The sequence below is a fragment of the Bufo bufo genome, chromosome 4 (genome assembly GCF_905171765.1).
Source record: "Bufo bufo chromosome 4, aBufBuf1.1, whole genome shotgun sequence".
Classification (NCBI taxonomy): domain Eukaryota; kingdom Metazoa; phylum Chordata; class Amphibia; order Anura; family Bufonidae; genus Bufo; species Bufo bufo.
Window position 1 is genome coordinate 10,797,706 of NC_053392.1, and position 19,179 is coordinate 10,816,884.

The window sequence follows — 19,179 nt, forward strand, 5'->3', positions numbered from 1 at the left end:
CCGTATACAGAGGATATATATATATACAGCCCTCGCTGACTGTGGCCCCAGGATACATTCACACCGGCCCCGTATACAAAGGATATATATATATACAGCCCTCGCTGACTGTGGCCCCAGGATACATTCACACCGGCCCCTGTATACAGAGGATATATATATATATCCAGCCCTCGCTGACTGTGGCCCCAGGGTACATTCACACCGGCCCCGTATACAGAGGATATATATATATACAGCCCTCGCTGACTGTGGCCCCAGGATACATTCACACCGGCCCTGTATACAGAGGATATATATATACAGCCCTCGCTGGCTGTGGCCCCAGGATACATTCACACCGGCCCCTGTATACAGAGGATATATATATATATATACAGCCCTCGCTGACTGTGGCCCCAGGATACATTCACACCGGCCCCTGTATACAGAGGATATATATATATACAGCCCTCGCTGACTGTGGCCCCAGGATACATAAACATCGGCCCCGTATACAGAGGATATATATATATCCAGCCCTCGCTGACTGTGGCCCCAGGGTACATTCACACCGGCCCCGTATACAGAGGATATATATATATATACAGCCCTCGCTGACTGTGGCCCCAGGATACATTCACACCGGCCCTGTATACAGAGGATATATATATACAGCCCTCGCTGGCTGTGGCCCCAGGATACATTCACACCGGCCCCTGTATACAGAGGATATATATATATATACAGCCCTCGCTGACTGTGGCCCCAGGATACATTCACACCGGCCCCTGTATACAGAGGATATATATATATATACAGCCCTCGCTGACTGTGGCCCCAGGATACATTCACACCGGCCCCGTATACAGAGGATATATATATATATACAGCCCTCGCTGACTGTGGCCCCAGGATACATTCACACCGGCCCTGTATACAGAGGATATATATATACAGCCCTCGCTGGCTGTGGCCCCAGGATACATTCACACCGGCCCCTGTATACAGAGGATATATATATATATACAGCCCTCGCTGACTGTGGCCCCAGGATACATTCACACCGGCCCCTGTATACAGAGGATATATATATATACAGCCCTCGCTGACTGTGGCCCCAGGATACATAAACATCGGCCCCGTATACAGAGGATATATATATATACAGCCCTCGCTGACTGTGGCCCCAGGATACATTCACACCGGCCCCTGTATACAGAGGATATATATATTTACAGCCCTCGCTGACTGTGGCCCCAGGATACATTCACACCGGCCCCGTATACAGAGGATATATATATATATACAGCCCTCGCTGGCTGTGGCCCCAGGATACATTCACACCGGCCCCTGTATACAGAGGATATATATATATATATATATATATACAGCCCTCGCTGACTGTGGCCCCAGGATACATTCACACCGGGCCCTGTATACAGAGGATATATATATATACAGCCCTCGCTGGCTGTGGCCCCAGGATACATTCACACTGGCCTCCTATACAGAGGATATATATATATACAGCCCTCGCTGGCTGTGGCCCCAGAATACATTCACACCGGCCCCGTATACAGAGGATATATATATATATACAGCCCTTGCTGGCTGTGGCCCCAGGATACATTCACACCGGCCCCGTATACAGAGGATATATATATATACAGCCCTCGCTGACTGTGGCCCCCAGGATACATTCACACCGGCCCCGTATACAGAGGATATATATATATACAGCCCTCGCTGACTGTGGCCCCCAGGATACATTCACACCGGCCCCTGTATACAGAGGATATATATATATACAGCCCTCGCTGACTGTGGCCCCAGGATACATTCACACCGGCCCCGTATACAGAGGATATATATATATACAGCCCTCGCTGACTGTGGCCCCCAGGATACATTCACACCGGCCCCTGTATACAGAGGATATATATATATACAGCCCTCGCTGACTGTGGCCCCCAGGATACATTCACACCGGCCCCTGTATACAGAGGATATATATATATACAGCCCTCGCTGACTGTGGCCCCAGGATACATTCACACCGGCCCCTGTATACAGAGGATATATATATATATATACAGCCCTCGCTGACTGTGGCCCCAGGATACATTCACACCGGCTCTGTATACAGAGGATATATATATATATATACAGCCCTCGCTGACTGTGGCCCCAGGATACATTCACACCGGCCCCCGTATACAGAGGATATATATATATACAGCTCTCGCTGACTGTGGCCCCAGGATACATTCACACCGGCCCCTGTATACAGAGGATATATATATATACAGCCCTCGCTGACTGTGGCCCCAGGATACATTCACACCGGCCCCTGTATACAGAGGATATATATATATATATATATATACAGCCCTCGCTGACTGTGGCCCCCAGGATACATTCACACCGGCCCCGTATACAGAGGATATATATATATATATATACAGCCCTCGCTGACTGTGGCCCCAGGATACATTCACACCGGCCCCGTATACAGAGGATATATATATATACAGCCCTCGCTGACTGTGGCCCCCAGGATACATTCACACCGGCCCCGTATACAGAGGATATATATATATACAGCCCTCGCTGACTGTGGCCCCAGGATACATTCACACCGGCCCCGTATACAGAGGATACATATATATACAGCCCTCGCTGACTGTGGCCCCCAGGATACATTCACACCGGCCCCGTATACAGAGGATATATATATATATATATATATACAGCCCTCGCTGACTGTGGCCCCAGGATACATTCACACCGGCCCCGTATACAGAGGATATATATATATACAGCCCTCGCTGACTGTGGCCCCAGGATACATTCACACCGGCCCCTGTATAGAGAGGATATATATATATACAGCCCTCGCTGACTGTGGCCCCCAGGATACATTCACACCGGCCCCGTATACAGAGGATATATATATATACAGCCCTCGCTGACTGTGGCCCCCAGGATACATTCACACCGGCCCCTGTATACAGAGGATATATATATACAGCCCTCGCTGACTGTGGCCCCAGGATACATTCACACCGGCCCCGTATACAAAGGATATATATATATACAGCCCTCGCTGACTGTGGCCCCAGGATACATTCACACCGGCCCCTGTATACAGAGGATATATATATATATATATACAGCCCTCGCTGACTGTGGCCCCAGGATACATTCACACCGGCCCCTGTATACAGAGGAAATATATATATATACAGCCCTCGCTGACTGTGGCCCCAGGATACATTCACACCGGCCCCTGTATACAGAGGATATATATATATACAGCCCTCGCTGACTGTGGCCCCCAGGATACATTCACACCGGCCCCTGTATACAGAGGATATATATATATATATATACAGCCCTCGCTGACTGTGGCCCCAGGATACATTCACACTGGCCCCGTATACAGAGGATATATATATATATACAGCCATCGCTGACTGTGGCCCCAGGATACATTCACACCGGCCCCTGTATACAGAGGATATATATATATACAGCCCTCGCTGACTGTGGCCCCCAGGATACATTCACACCGGCCCCGTATACAGAGGATATATATATATACAGCCCTCGCTGGCTGTGGCCCCAGGATACATTCACACCGGCCCCTGTATACAGAGGATATATATATATATATACAGCCCTCGCTGACTGTGGCCCCAGGATACATTCACACCGGCCCCTGTATACAGAGGATATATATATATACAGCCCTCGCTGACTGTGGCCCCAGGATACATTCACACCGGCCCCTGTATACAGAGGATATATATATATACAGCCCTCGCTGACTGTGGCCCCCAGGATACATTCACACCGGCCCCGTATACAGAGGATATATATATATACAGCCCTCGCTGGCTGTGGCCCCAGGATACATTCACACCGGCCCCTGTATACAGAGGATATATATATATATATACAGCCCTCGCTGACTGTGGCCCCAGGATACATTCACACCGGCCCCTGTATACAGAGGATATATATATATACAGCCCTCGCTGACTGTGGCCCCCAGGATACATTCACACCGGCCCCTGTATACAGAGGATATATATATACAGCCCTCGCTGGCTGTGGCCCCAGGATACATTCACACCGGCCCCTGTATACAGAGGATATATATATATATACAGCCCTCGCTGACTGTGGCCCCAGGATACATTCACACCGGCCCCTGTATACAGAGGAGATATATATATACAGCCCTCGCTGACTGTGGCCCCAGGATACATAAACATCGGCCCCGTATACAGAGGATATATATATATACAGCCCTCGCTGACTGTGGCCCCAGGATACATTCACACCGGCCCCTGTATACAGAGGATATATATATTTACAGCCCTCGCTGACTGTGGCCCCAGGATACATTCACACCGGCCCCGTATACAGAGGATATATATATATATACAGCCCTCGCTGGCTGTGGCCCCAGGATACATTCACACCGGCCCCTGTATACAGAGGATATATATATATATATATATATATATATATACAGCCCTCGCTGACTGTGGCCCCAGGATACATTCACACCGGGCCCTGTATACAGAGGATATATATATATACAGCCCTCGCTGGCTGTGGCCCCAGGATACATTCACACTGGCCTCCTATACAGAGGATATATATATATACAGCCCTCGCTGGCTGTGGCCCCAGAATACATTCACACCGGCCCCGTATACAGAGGATATATATATATATACAGCCCTTGCTGGCTGTGGCCCCAGGATACATTCACACCGGCCCCTGTATACAGAGGAAATATATATATATACAGCCCTCGCTGACTGTGGCCCCAGGATACATTCACACCGGCCCCGTATACAGAGGATATATATATATACAGCCCTCGCTGACTGTGGCCCCCAGGATACATTCACACCGGCCCCTGTATACAGAGGATATATATATATACAGCCCTCGCTGACTGTGGCCCCAGGATACATTCACACCGGCCCCGTATACAGAGGATATATATATATACAGCCCTCGCTGACTGTGGCCCCCAGGATACATTCACACCGGCCCCTGTATACAGAGGATATATATATATACAGCCCTCGCTGACTGTGGCCCCAGGATACATTCACACCGGCCCCTGTATACAGAGGATATATATATATATATATACAGCCCTCACTGGCTGTGGCCCCAGGATACATTCACACCGGCCCCTGTATACAGAGGATATATATATATATACAGCCCTCGCTGGCTGTGGCCCCAGGATACATAAACATCGGCCCCGTATACAGAGGATATATATATATATATATACAGCCCTCGCTGGCTGTGGCCCCCTGGATACATTCACACCGGCCCCTGTATACAGAGGATATATATATATACAGCCCTCGCTGGCTGTGGCCCCAGGATACATTCACACCGGCCCCTGTATACAGAGGATATATATATATATATATATATATACAGCCCTCGCTGACTGTGGCCCCAGGATACATTCACACCGGCCCCTGTATACAGAGGATATATATATATACAGCCCTCGCTGACTGTGGCCCCAGGATACATTCACACCGGCCCCGTATACAGAGGATATATATATGTATATATACAGCCCTCGCTGACTGTGGCCCCAGGATACATTCATACTGGGCCCCGTATACAGAGGATATATATATATATACAGCCCTCGCTGGCTGTGGCCCCCAGGATACATTCACAGCGGCTCCGTATACAGAGGATATATATATATATACAGCCCTCGCTGACTGTGGCCCCAGGATACATTCACACCGGCCCCGTATACAGAGGATATATATATATACAGCCCTCGCTGACTGTGGCCCCAGGATACATTCACACCGGCCCCGTATACAGAGGATATATATATATACAGCCCTCGCTGGCTGTGGCCCCAGGATACATAACCATCGGCCCCGTATACAGAGGATATATATATATATACAGCCCTCGCTGGCTGTGGCCCCCAGGATACATAAACATCGGCCCCGTATACAGAGGATATATATATATATACAGCCCTTGCTGGCTGTGGCCCCCAGGATACATAAACATCGGCCCCGTATACAGAGGATATATATATATATACACAGCCCTCGCTGGCTGTGGCCCCCAGGATACATAAACATCGGCCCCGTATACAGAGGATATATATATATATACAGCCCTCGCTGGCTGTGGCCCCAGGATACATTCACACCGGCCCCGTATACAGAGGATATATATATATATACAGCCCTCGCTGGCTGTGGCCCCAGGATACATTCACACCGGCCCCGTATACAGAGGATATATATATATATACAGCCCTCGCTGGCTGTGGCCCCAGGATACATTCACACCGGCCCCTGTATACAGAGGATATATATATATACAGCCCTCGCAGGCTGTGGCCCCCAGGATACATTCACACCGGCCCCTGTATACAGAGGATATATATATATACAGCCCTCGCTGACTGTGGCCCCCAGGATACATTCACACTGGCCCCTGTATACAGAGGATATATATATATATATACAGCCCTCGCAGGCTGTGGCCCCCAGGATACATTTACACCGGCCCCTGTATACAGATATATATATATATATATATACAGCCCTCGCTGGCTGTGGCCCCAGGATACATTCACACCGGCCCCTGTATACAGAGGATATATATATATACAGCCCTCGCTGGCTGTGGCCCCCAGGATACATTCACACCGGCCCCTGTATACAGAGGATATATATATATATATACAGCCCTCGCTGACTGTGGCCCCAGGATACATTCACACCGGCCCCGTATACAGAGGATATATATATATACAGCCCTCGCTGGCTGTGGCCCCAGAATACATTCACACCGGCCCCTGTATACAGAGGATATATATATATACAGCCCTCGCTGACTGTGGCCCCCAGGATACATTCACACTGGCCCCTGTATACAGAGGATATATATATATATACAGCCCTCGCTGACTGTGGCCCCCAGGATACATTTACACCGGCCCCTGTATACAGATATATATATATATATACAGCCCTCGCTGGCTGTGGCCCCAGGATACATTCACACCGGCCCCTGTATACAGAGGATATATATATATACAGCCCTCGCTGGCTGTGGCCCCCAGGATACATTCACACCGGCCCCTGTATACAGAGGATATATATATATATATACAGCCCTCGCTGACTGTGGCCCCAGGATACATTCACACCGGCCCCGTATACAGAGGATATATATATATACAGCCCTCGCTGGCTGTGGCCCCAGAATACATTCACACCGGCCCCTGTATACAGAGGATATATATATATACAGCCCTCGCTGGCTGTGGCCCCCAGGATATATTCACACCGGCCCCGTATACAGAGGATATATATATACAGCCCTCGCTGGCTGTGGCCCCAGGATACATTCACACCGGCCCCGTATACAGAGGATATATATATATACAGCCCTCGCTGGCTGTGGCCCCCAGGATACATTCACACCGGCCCCGTATACAGAGGAGATATATATATATATATATATATATATATATATATACAGCCCTCGCTGGCTGTGGCCCCAGGATACATTCACACTGGCCCCGTATACAGAGGATATATATATATACAGCCCTCGCTGACTGTGGCCCCCAGGATACATTCACACCGGCCCCTTTATACAGATATATATATACACTCACCTAAAGAATTATTAGTGCCCCCATACTAATACGGTGTTGGACCCCCTTTTGCCTTCAGAACTGCCTTAATTCTACGTGGCATTGATTCCACAAGGTGCTGATAGCATTCTTTAGAAATGTTGGCCCATATTGATAGGAGAGCATCTTGCAGTTGATGGAGATTTGAGGGATGCACATCCAGGGCACGAAGCTCCCGTTCCACCACATCCCAAAGATGCTCTATTGGGTTGAGATCTGGTGACTGTGGGGGCCATTTTAGTGCAGTGAACTCATTGTCATGTTCAAGAAACCAATGTGAAATGATTGGAGCTTTGTGACATGGTGCATTATCCTGCTGGAAGTAGCCATCAGATGATGGATACATGTTCTCATTCTGTTTACACCAAATTCGGACTCTACCATTTGAATGTCTCAACAGAAATCGAGACTCATCAGACCAGACAACATTTTTCCAGTCTTCAACAGTCCAATTTTGGTGAGCTCGTGCATATGGTAGCCTCTTTTTCCTATTTGTAGAGGAGATGAGTGGTACCCGGTGGGGTCTTCTGCTGTTGTAGCCCATCCGCCTCAAGGTTGTGCGTGTTGTGGCTTCACAAATGCTTTGCTGCAGACCTCGGTTGTAACGAGTGGTTATTTCAGCCAACGTTGCTCTGCTATCAGCTTGAATCAGTCGGCCCATTCTCCTCTGACCTCTAGCATCCACAAGGCATTTTTGCCCACAGGACGGCCGCATACTGGATGTTTTTCCCTTTTCACACCATTCTTTGTAAACCCTAGAAATGGTTGTGCGTGAAAATCCCAGTAACTGAGCAGATTGTGAAATACTCAGACCGGCCCGTCTGGCACTAACAACCATGCCACGCTCAAAATGGCTTAAATCACCTTTCTTTCCCATTCTGACATTCAGTTTGGAGTTCAGGAGATTGTCTTGACCAGGACCACCCCCCTAAATGCATTGAAGCAACTGCCATGTGATTGGTTGACTAGATAATTGCATTAATGAGAAATAGAACAGGTGTTCCTAATAATTCTTTAGGTGAGTGTATATCTGTATGCAGGTGTGTACCTGTGTATATATATATATATATATATATATATATACACTGCTCAAAAAAATAAAGGGAACACACAAATAACACATCCTAGATCTGAGTTAATTAAATATTCTTCTGAAATACTTTGTTCTTTACATAGTTGAATGTGCTGACAACAAAATCACACAAAATAAAAAATATGGAAATCAAATTTTTTTAACCCATGGAGGTCTGGATTTGGAGTCACACTCAAAATTAAAGTGGAAAAACACACTACAGGCTGATCCAACTTTGATGTAATGTCCTTAAAACAAGTCAAAATAAGGCTCAGTAGTGTGTGTGGCCTCCACGTGCCTGTATGACCTCCCTACAACGCCTGTGCATGCTCCTGATGAGGTGGCGGACGGTCTCCTGAGGGATCTCCTCCCAGACCTGGACTAAAGCATCTGCCAACTCCTGGACAGTCTGTGGTGCAACGTGACGTTGGTGGATAGAGCGAGATATGATGTCCCAGATGTGCTCAATTGATTCAGGTCTGGGAGAACGGACGGGCCAGTCCATAGCATCAATGCCTTCGTCTTGCAGGAACTGCTGACACACTCCAGCCACATGAGGTCTAGCATTGTCTTGCATTAGGAGGAACCCAGGGCCAACCGCACCAGCCTATGGTCTCACAAGGAGTCTGAGGATCTCATCTCGGTACCTAATGGCAGTCAGGCTACCTCTGGAGAAATGCCACCCCACACCATTACTGACCCAATGCCAAACCGGTCATGCTGGAGGATGTTGCAGGCAGCAGAACGTTCTCCACGGCGTCTCCAGACTCTGTCACGTCTGTCACATGTGCTCAGTGTGAACCTGCTTTCATCTGTGAAGAGCACAGGGCGCCAGTGGCGAATTTGCCAATCTTGGTGTTCTCTGGCAAATGCCAAACGTCCTGCACGGTGTTGGGCTGTAAGCACAACCCCCACCTGTGGATGTCGGGCCCTCATATCACCCTCATGGAGTCTGTTTCTGACCGTTTGAGCAGGCACATGCACATTTGTGGCCTGCTGGAGGTCATTTTGCAGGGCTCTGGCAGTGCTCCTCCTGTTCCTCCTTGCACAAAGGCGGAGGTAGCGGTCCTGCTGCTGGGTTGTTACCCTCCTACGGCCTCCTCCACGTCTCCTGATGTACTGGCCTGTCTCCTGGTAGTGCCTCCATGCTCTGGACACTACGCTGACAGACACAGCAAACCTTCTTGCCACAGCTCGCATTGATGTGCCATCCTGGATAAGCTGCACTACCTGAGCCACTTGTGTGGGTTGTAGACTCCGTCTCATGCTACCACTAGAGTGAAAGCACCGCCAGCATTCAAAAGTGACCAAAACATCAGCCAGGAAGCATAGGAACTGGTCTGTGGTCACCACCTGCAGAACCACTCCTTTATTGGGGGTGTCTTGCTAATTGCCTATAATTTCTACCTGTTGTCTATCCCATTTGCACAACAGCATGTGAAATTGATTGTCACTCAGTGTTGCTTCCTAAGTGGACAGTTTGATGTCACAGAAGTGTGATTGACTTGGAGTTACATTGTGTTGTTTAAGTGTTCCCTTTATTTTTGAGCAGTGTATATATACAGCCCTCACTGACTGTGTTCCCCAGGATACATTCACATCGGGCCCATGCTGGGACTGAGAAGAACACTTGGCGTGTGGCCCCAAGTGGAAGGTGATTGCCCCTCAGATGTGTAGAGACGCAGTGCATGCTGGGGGTTATAGTTATTGAGGAGTCCTCCTGACACCGGCCAGTATGGAGCCGGGTCCTATTATTACCTGTCAGATCAGGAGAGACGCAGTGCATGCTGGGGGTTATAGTTACTGAGGAGACCTCCTGACACCGGCCAGTATGGAGCCGGGTCCTATTATTACCTGTCAGATCAGGAGAGACGCAGTGCATGCTGGGGGTTATAGTTACTGAGGAGACCTCCTGACACCGGCCAGTATGGAGCCGGGTCCTATTATTACCTGTCAGATCAGGAGAGACGCAGTGCATGCTGGGGGTTATAGTTACTGAGGAGACCTCCTGACACCGGCCAGTATGGAGCCGGGTCCTATTATTACCTGTCAGATCAGGAGAGACGCAGTGCATGCTGGCGGTTATAGTTACTGAGGAGACCTCCTGACACCGGCCAGTATGGAGCCGGGTCCTATTATTACCTGTCAGATCAGGAGAGACGCAGTGCATGCTGGGGGTTATAGTTACTGAGAAGACCCCCTGACACCAGCCAGTATGGAGTATGGTCCAAACTAGAGATGAATTTCTAAAAAATTTGATTTGGCTGTTTGCCAAATTTTCCGAAAAGATTCGCTTCAATCCGAATTTATTTGCTGCGAATCGCGTTAAAAACGGCTATTTCCTGTCTGCTGAGAGCCTGTATAGCGGTGTAGAACACTGTGCCTGTATAGCGGTGTAGAACACTGTACCTGTATAGCGGTGTAGAACACTGTGCCTGTATAGCAGTGTAGAACACTGTGCCTGTATAGCGGTGTAGAACACTGTGCCTGTATAGCGGTGTAGAACACTGTGCCTGTATAGCGGTGTAGAACACTGTGCCTGTATAGCGGTGTAGAACACTGTGCCTGTATAGCGGTGTAGAACACTGTGCCTGTATAGCGGTGTAGAACACTGTGCCTGTATAGCGGTGTAGAACACTGTGCCTGTATAGCGGTGTAGAACACTGTGCCTGTATAGCGGTGTAGAACACTGTGCTCTGTATAGCGGTGTAGAACACTGTGCTCTGTATAGCGGTGTAGAACACTGTGCTCTGTATAGCGGTGTAGAACACTGTGCCTGTATAGCGGTGTAGAACACTGTGCCTGTATAGCGGTGTAGAACACTGTGCCTGTATAGCGGTGTAGAACACTGTGCCTGTATAGCGGTGTAGAACACTGTGCCTGTATAGCGGTGTAGAACACTGTGCCTGTATAGCGGTGTAGAACACTGTGCCTGTATAGCGGTGTAGAACTGTGCCTTGCAGTAACACGCATAGGGAGTCTGCTGTGGTAGTGAAATAATTCTGTGAGTCAGTATGACATGCAGATGACAGGCGTCGCTCTTAGAATCGCTGCACACTTCGCTTATTTGGGCAGTCACGTGTGTGAACTCAGCCTTACAGGTCGATGTTAGCACGAAGAAGCTGCGCACTCCTTTTACACCGCCGTCAGCTGATTCCACATAGATGTCTACAGAACCTGTTCTATTAAACACTTATACAAGTAGAGCCCCCGACAGAGTGGAGAGGGGGTCAGCAGTAAGTCTGTGTTGACGTCACTGATTATTTTGCCCTTCCTCTGATCCGTCAGAACAATAACCCACAAAAAACGGATCCTGTCCGCCTTCACTCGGTCAGCATTTGCTCAATAATCCATCAGTATTGCTAATGCCAAAAATACAGGAGTGGATCTAAAACAGAGATGACACGTGAACGGAATACTCGCAAGTCTTCTGTGTTTTGTACCCACTCCTGCTTTTGGCTATCAAATCATAAGCCGATTCTGATGAGACCGTACAGGCCTTACAGCTGCTACACAGACAGGATCTGTTGTGTATCTCATTTTTCCTTCCTTCTGACAGATCAGAAGAAGGGTCAAATAAATGATGGTCAGCCAGGCCGAAAGGCAAAATAGTGGCCCAGTCATGAATTGGGGAGGGTGGGAACAGCATGAGGAGACCACAGAGTGGCACAATGACAGAGCGTTGAGGTGGCGGCAGCAGCATCAGGAGGAGGCCACAGGGTGGCACAATGACCGAGGTGGCGGCAGCATCAGGAGACCACAGAGTGTGGAGGTGGCGGCAGCATTAGAAGGCCACAGAGTGGCATGACGACTTGAGAATACGGAGGTGGCAGCAGCATGAGGAGACCACAGTGTGGCCGCTTCGTCTATTCATTTGTAGGGAATATGGGACAAAACAGAAGGTTAAAATTTCTCAACTTTCTAAAGTGTTTAAAACACGATTTAATAATACACGTTCACCGGCACAAAAGGCTCGGAAAATTGATTGTCTGTGAATTTCCCTTGAAGATTTGAATAATATATTGGCGAATTTAAGTTTTTATTTTCTTATAATTTTAATCAAGTTTTGGTTCAATTTAATAATAAATAATTAATAAATGTAATAATAAAAATTAAGTGTTGCCTAAGACAGGAGAGAATCGGCCAGTCTTCTGTTTATTCGACGATGTGCTTGCGATGGAGAAAGCATTCCAAAAAACTATTTCCACCTGGAGACTAATCCTGTCAAGATTGATGCAAGTGCGGTATCGGCTGCTCATCGAGCCAAATACTTCTGGGGGATCCTGCCTGGCATGAACAGGCCTCTAGTAGCTACAGACAATGAAAAGACAAAGCTTCAACATAGCTTGGAGCCCTGAAGAGTCGCGAAGTTCATCAAGATTGGAACCTTAACTACCAGCCCCTGGTCTCTTCGTCAGGGAAAACCTAAATGAGTTCCCAGTCATCATAGATGGGAAGGAGGACATCCTGTGGTGTACGGAGATGGAGAGGGTCTTCAGATTCCCCCCGCACTATACGAACGTCTCAGAAATGAACCGCTGTTTCCGACAGAAGCTCCTGGGAAGGTCATTGAGCGTCCCGGTCATTCGGCATCTATTCACCCCGCTGAAGTATTATTTGGAAAGTGTGTAGAAGTCACACGGGGCCCCCACGGAGCAGATTTATCATCGAGACATGGAGATTTTATCACCTATAACTACAGCACTGAACGCTGAATAAAATTTGTTTTTCGACCGAGATACGTCACTAAAGATTTTACCGCATATAACTAGAACGCTGAATAAACTTATTTTTTTTTTTTTTTTTACTGAAATACGTCACTAAAGGCTTGGGACTCTCCACCTCAGCTCGGCACAAGCCATCAGTTCTCTGAAAGGTGCAGAGTCCACCACTTGGAAAGGGAGGGACTGCAACATCAGCAACTTGGCCAGGAGCATGTCCAGCTTCTGCGCCGTTGGATGAGTGCACGGATACTGTTGTCTCTTGGCAATCGCTTCAGTGATCGATTACTGACGGAATGACTGACGAGGAGGAGGAGCAGGAGCATCAAGACCAGCAGACGATGAGAACGACAGACAGCTCCCTTCGCCTGAGGTGGTGGAAATTTGACTGCCTGAAAGGGTGTGGCGTGCCACTGGATGATGCAGCGTTTGCTGCGGCAGGCTGGACCACCACATCAGAGCCACGGTTCTCCCAGGTCACTTTATGGTGACACTGCATATGTTGACGCAGGGCCGTGGTGCCAACATTGACACCCTGGCCACGCTTCACCTTCTGCCCGAAGATTCTACATATGGCCATATTCGCCTCCTCCGGAGGCTGTACAAAAACCACACCGCAGAGTAGGTGATTTTACCGACAACACTACGCACTGACTGACTGCTACCGCCGCTGCTTCTTTGAACCCATGGACCCCTCCTTAATAAGGATACATTTTTTATAAGAATACATTTTACTTTTTCTACTGTAATACGCAACTAAAGGCTTTACCATGTATAACTGTGGCGTTGACCGCAGAATAAATGTATTGTTTTCTACCGAAATACGTCACTAAAGATTTTCCCACAAATATTACTGCAGTGCTGAACGCTGAAAATATTTTGTTTTTCTACCGAAATACGTCACTAAAGGTTTTACCACATATAACTGCAAAAGTGAACGCTGAGTATATTTTGTTTTTCTATTGAAATAATAACTGCAGAAGTGAAGTGCGTATATATTTTTTTTCTTTTTGTACTGAAATAGGCCACTGAATGCTTTCACCACATATAACTGCAGAAGTGAAATGCGTATATATTTTTCTTTTTCCACAGATATAAGCCACTAAAGGCTTTTCAACATAGCACTTGCACCAAGAACAAATTGCTGGAATGCCAGAGCTGTATAATGGCTATTTGGATCCCCAAATAATGTTTCCCTGCATTTGTAAATCGCTTTTCTTTTTTCACAATTAGGTTTTTCTAGCACTGTCCCTAGCGACTTCAGACGTCTCCCCCTGCACTAAGATGCTGTGAAATGATTCCTCCCTATCATTTCCCTGCAATTTGAATAATGTTTCCCTGCAATAAATCGCTTTTTTTTTTTTTTCACAATGAGGTTTTTAATATAACTCTCCCTAGCTCCTGCAACGTCTGTCCCTGCACTCAGAACACTGGAAAATGTCTGAATCTAAGATCGCCGCCGTATATATAAAGGGCTGTGACATCACAGGGCTGGCTGGCTGCTGATTGGCTGCATCATGCATGTCAGTCTGGGTGATCCCGCCTTCCCATACTTCCTTTCTCCATGTCCTCATACGTGCAGCAGCCATTTTAGGAAAAATGTGTTTCGTTACCACAAAGCGCGAGAGAATTCGCATTCGTTGCAAATCTGAAATTTGGATCGAATTCCATTTCGTCAGCTTCGATTCGCTCATCTCTAGTCCAAACACATCAGATTAAAGCAGATCCAAATCCAAATAATCACACAGCGGGTAGTCAGAAACAGAACCAAGAACCAGGGAACGCAGACCAATATGCCAGCTAATGAGGTATAAAGAACTTATTCACAGGCAACTGTGGCCAGCAGTTGTCTCTTCAAAGAGGCCACACTTGCAGGTCACAAGAAGCGTCCCCGATCATATGACCTATATGACATCACATGCTAAAGATGCTGACATCATCACTGATTGGCTAGGGAATGGGAATGTGCAACCCCAGCCTAGTATATACAGGAACGGGTTACATGGCACTTGCTGCCATGCATACCCACCGGTGTCCTGATCCTGACAGTCGCCTTCCTGACTCGGCTGTATGATAGTGAGGGTCGCCTTCCTGACTCGGCTGTTTGATAGTGAGGGTCACCTTCCTGACTCGGCTGTATGATAATGAGGGTCTCCCTCCTGATTCAGCTGTATGATAGTGAGGGTCGTCTTCCTTACCCAGTTGTAAGATAGTGAAGTTCTCTCTCCTGATCCAACTATATGATAGTGAGGGTCGACATCCTGACACTGTACTAAGATAGTGAGGGTCGTCTTTCGGACCCGGTTGTATGATAGTGAGGGTCTCCCTCCTGACTCGGCTGTATGATAGTGAGGGTCTCCCTCCTGAGTCAGCTGTATGATAGTGAGGATCATCTTCCTGAGTCGTCTGCATAATAGTGAGGGTCATCTTCCAAAACCGGCTGTTTGATAGTGAGGGTCGTCTCCCTCCTGACTCTGCTGTATGATAGTGAGGATCATCTTGCTGACCCGGTTGTATGATAGTGAGGGTCTCCCTCCTGACTCGGCTGTATGATAGTGAGGGTGATCTTCCAGAACCGGCTGTATAATGGTGAAGGTCTCCCTCCTGATCCAACTGTATGATAGTGAAGGTCGTCTTCCTGAATCTGCTATATGATAGTGAGGGTCTCCCTCCTGATTCAGCTGTATGATAGTGAGGGTCGTCTCCCTCCTGATCCGGCTGTATGATAGTGAGAGTCGTCTTCCTGAACCGGCTGTATGATAATGAGCTTTGCCTTCCTGACCCGATTATGATAGTGAGGGTCTTTTCCTGTACCGGCTGTATGATAGTGAAGGTCTCCTCCCTGAACCGGCTGTATGATAGTGAGGGTCTCCTTTCTGACCCGGCTGTATGATAGTGAGGGTCTCCTCCCTGATCCGGCTGTATGATAGTGAGGGTCTCCTCCCTGACCCGGCTGTATAATAGTGAGGGTCTTTTCCTGTACCGGCTGTATGATAGTGAAGGTCTCCTCCCTGAACCGGCTGTATGATAGTGAGGGTCTCCTTTCTGATCCAGCTGTATATGATGGTGAGGGTTTCCTTTCTGACCCGGCTGTATGATAGTGAGGGTCTCCTCCCTGACTTGGCGGTAACGCCCTATGTAGCTCCTCTAGGGTTCACCCCTGATGCATGCAGGCAGATAGCTCACTATGGGGTATGAGTGCACAGTGTCCGGTAAGGATCCAGCAGCTAATGAAGGGTTAAGTGTGTGTCACAGATCTTCGATTGTCGTGGCTTCTTTTCTGTGCCAGTGGAGGTGGGGTAAAGCGCAAGGGTGAGACCTACAGGAGAACACAGAGATCAAGAAGGATGTGAGGAGGAGATGGACTTTAGATTTTTGTATTCTGTTTTGTGAGTAGTATGGATTTGGTGTTGAGTATTGTGATAGTTCACTTGGTATCGAATCAAAAGAATTCTGGTATTATTTCAACCCTTCTACTTTTACCAGCCCTCCTGTTAGTTCAGGTCTCTTTAAGTCACAGTCCCCACTTTACAGGCCGCTCTCAGCCTCTTCAGTGAATGTTGTAGTCTTTCATGGATTCTGGTATGGAGATCTCTGCATTCAGGGTTGTTGTCGGCATGGACATTTCTCTCCTCTACTGATTTTGATCCGCGATAGCTGGAATCTACAACATAATACATGGAAACGGTGAAAGCGAGTAGGCTTGTTTAACGTACTTACAATATAAAATCTTAAGACCCTAAATGTACAAGGCGCGCTGCGGCCATCGGCTCCTGATCTACTTGGTATGGCACCGTCCTACTATGCAGGTGTATTGGTCGGAGATTCATGTCCTTCTTAATTCTAAATTGGGCTTCCTGGGAGTGTGTTTTTCCCATGGTTGGTCTATTAGGGTTAGTTACTGACCTTATACTTACAAACTATGGGGGAAGGTTATACCGTCTCTTCATGTTTTACACCAGGAGGACAATACTCCTGAATTGGAAATCCTCAGATACATCCAACATTGGGTACAGTTGATTAATGTGGACCTGGTGCTATAAGTTGGTGTATGCGAAGAGAAGGATCCCTGACCATTTCTTTAAGATATGGAATCAAGGCCAAACTGTGTTGCCTAGTGGCTTATAAATAAGTCTTGCGGAACGTGATTGTGAATGTTATGTTGTGAATGGTACCTTTTGTTCTTAATGTTAGGATTGGTTGTGAAGACCTATGGATCGCAAACCCATGTTTTTCTATATCTTTGTATGTGCATTAATACTGACGGGTGCTGATTGCAGCAAGTGGATGTTTACAAAAATTTTAAAAATTGCTGGTTTTGGCTGTTTAATATTTTCTCAAAATTTCAATATAAAGAACCTATTAAAAAACAATATAAAATCTTGGTAAATGACTGTATCCTAAAAACATATAACACTGAAGAGAGGCTGTTCAGTACCCAGCCGGTTTCGTCTTCTAGCTTCATCAGGGTCATTTGGGAATCAGTCAGGTCGTCATTGTCTAAAGAAACATATTCATATTACTCTTCTAATGAGGTAATTCTCACTTGATTCACCATGTCTTTCTTCCGCAGTTGTCAATTAATATCGGTGGTAGAAGGTCTGAGGAGCAGTAAGTGCGGTTCTGGATCTCACTGAAGCTCTTGTCCCTTGAGGATTTCCAGCCTCTCCTCTCCTCATAAAGGCGCCTGCAGTACTAGAAGCCTCCAGCTCCTCCAGTTCTCTCCTCTTCTCCTGAATCACCACCAAGGATGGACAGGAAGGAGATCAGCAGAAGAATATTAGACTTCACCTTTGAGATCATCTCCCTGCTGAGCGGAGAGGTAAACCTTTCTAGAATTCAGTCCAGAAAGACCATGGAGGGTGACAATATTCCAGCTTCTAGTGACTAGATTACTGGAGATGGGGCCATGATCCAGGAGGGATTCTGATTGTAGATCTGGAGTCAGGAAGGAATTTCTTTCCCTAAGTGTCTCTCTCCATCCACAGGATTACACCATAGTGAAGAAGACATCGGGGGGGACTCCCATCATCCATGAGTCAGGAGGGTGGAGCAAGACCCCCATCACAGAGCCTCCCCCCCTAATACATGAGCAGAAGATCCTAGAACTTGCCCACCAGATGATTGAGCTGCTGACTGAAGAGGTGACACTACTGGGAATGCTTGGAAATTCTCCAATAACAGCACTGGAGGGGTCTTGATGACTGTGTCATTGTGTTGTCAGGTTCCTGTAAGGTGTCATGATGTGGCGGTGTATTTCTCCATGGAGGAGTGGGAGTATATAGAAGGACACAAGGACTTGTACAGGGACGCCATGATGGAGGATTCCCGGCCTCTGACATCACAAGGTAAGAAGAGACGAGGTGAGAAGAGGCTGTATTAAAGGAGTAGTTCATTTTTATAGCTTTTTATGCTTCCTCACTGTATGCACTTCAATCCTGCCTTTGCTGTGGAGCGACGCACTGCCCCAACTGCTGGTGCGATGATTGTGGGAGCCATCACATACTACAGTCTATCTCCCCCAGTAGTGATACGAGGACACTAACAGCTCAGTGATATGTGCAGAACATTCTGCCGCCACATGTGTTCCTCTCATGGCAGGGCTGAGAACTGGCATTTTTCAGCAGGATAATTATCCCTGCACTCGGCAATGTCTCCTCCAAATTACAACA

The 19,179-nt window shown here is 47.6% G+C and overlaps 3 protein-coding genes across 10 annotated transcripts in view; 2 read left to right on the forward strand and 1 right to left on the reverse strand.

Annotated features, from left to right (window-relative positions):
- The window catches only part of LOC120998305 (gastrula zinc finger protein XlCGF26.1-like), a 4,064,644-nt gene that overhangs the window by 3,316,047 nt on the left and 729,418 nt on the right, over positions 1 to 19,179 (reverse strand). The window lies entirely within an intron of this gene.
- LOC120998356 (zinc finger protein 420-like) overlaps positions 1 to 19,179 on the forward strand; it is an 870,654-nt gene that overhangs the window by 276,502 nt on the left and 574,973 nt on the right. The gene's annotated exons all lie outside the window — the stretch shown is intronic.
- The window catches only part of LOC120997437 (gastrula zinc finger protein XlCGF26.1-like), a 296,047-nt gene that overhangs the window by 261,380 nt on the left and 15,488 nt on the right, over positions 1 to 19,179 (forward strand). The window lies entirely within an intron of this gene.